This window comes from Hermetia illucens, chromosome 4 (genome assembly GCF_905115235.1).
Source record: "Hermetia illucens chromosome 4, iHerIll2.2.curated.20191125, whole genome shotgun sequence".
NCBI lineage: Eukaryota > Metazoa > Arthropoda > Insecta > Diptera > Stratiomyidae > Hermetia > Hermetia illucens.
In genome coordinates, this window is record NC_051852.1 from 83,028,981 (window position 1) to 83,029,299 (window position 319).

The window sequence follows — 319 nt, forward strand, 5'->3', positions numbered from 1 at the left end:
TGACAGTTCTGGACTATTTGGTCCCAAACAAGCGAGTACATGGCAACCAGCTGATCGAGAAACACAATATTAAGAGAAAATTGAAGAGACAACAGTAAGAGCGCATTTCCAGTGACGTCATCTATCCATAACCCATCTGTTGTTGAGTATTTGAATTATAGGCCATTCTGAGTACACTGGATATTTATCTTGAAAATTAAGGGAGTCATCTCGTGTGTCGGATCCATGGAATTGTTTTTTGGCACTGTTTGTATTTAGAGATAGTGCAGAATGTATGGCAAAGTCATTTTCCATATTTCGCGTCGTTAGGAAATAACAG